We start from the raw sequence: 1,126 nt of genomic DNA on the forward strand, positions 1-1,126 counted from the left end.
ATCCACAGAGATTGTTGGTATGAAGCAAGCTATGGTCACCTTGCAAATCTCAGTTAGGCAGATTAAAAATGGTTTATGGGTTTTCGAATAATTAATAATAAAAAGAAATAAATAATAAAAGGGATAGAACACTTATGCAGATTCATTGGTAGAGGTATCTTTTAAGTATATACAGCTGCTGCATGGCTCAAGCACGCCTGCTCTCCTACTGCTTCTACTCAGTCCTTCTTACTCCTTTCCATGGCAAGCTTTGTATAGGGGTTCACCATCAACTGTGGCTACTTTCTTCCTCTCGGGGAAATATCCTATGCGGCTGTCACTCGCACAGCTAACCAGTCTGGAGGCATCACCCATGGCTGATGGCTACATCCCATCCTCGCAGTGAAAACTAATGCTCACGCACTCTGTCACAGTACGGCTAATCACCGGTTGGTTCCCTCCCCTACTGGAATAGAATCCCTCTTTTGCGTCTGTCACTAACGCCCAGCAGGTTACAAGTTTGAAGCACGTCACAGTCATTCATTACCGGAATCCTACTCGGAATACCACAGACAAGGTTAGACTTTCCGGATTCCCAGGATCCTACTCGGAATACCACAGACAAGGTGAGACTTTCCGGATCCTCATAAATGCCGCCATCCATCTAGCTTATACCACGAAGATTCTGTTGGGGAATCTAAGAGATGCGCATTCAAGCTCTGTTGCATGTAGAACGGAAGTGGTTGTCAATCACGCGCGTTCATAAGTGAGAATGATAATGAGGGTAATCTGACTCATAACATTCATCATGTTCTTGGGTACGAATGAATATCTTGGAATAAGAATAAGAGAGATTTGAATAAAAGATAATAGAATTTCATTAATACTTGAGGTACAGCAGAGCTCCACACCCTTAATCTATGGTGTGCAGAAACTCCACCGTTGAAAATACATAAGCAAAGGGTTTAGGCATGGCCGAATGGCCAGCCCCCAAAACGTGATCACAGGATTCAAAATACAATCCAGGATGTCTAATACAATAGATAAATGTCCTATATATACTAGACTAGCTACTAGGGTTTACATGAGTAAGTAATTGATGCATAAATCCACTTCCGGGGCCCACTTGGTGTGTGCTTGGGCTGAG

This window comes from Arachis hypogaea, chromosome 1, assembly GCF_003086295.3.
Source record: "Arachis hypogaea cultivar Tifrunner chromosome 1, arahy.Tifrunner.gnm2.J5K5, whole genome shotgun sequence".
Taxonomy (NCBI): Eukaryota; Viridiplantae; Streptophyta; class Magnoliopsida; order Fabales; family Fabaceae; genus Arachis; species Arachis hypogaea.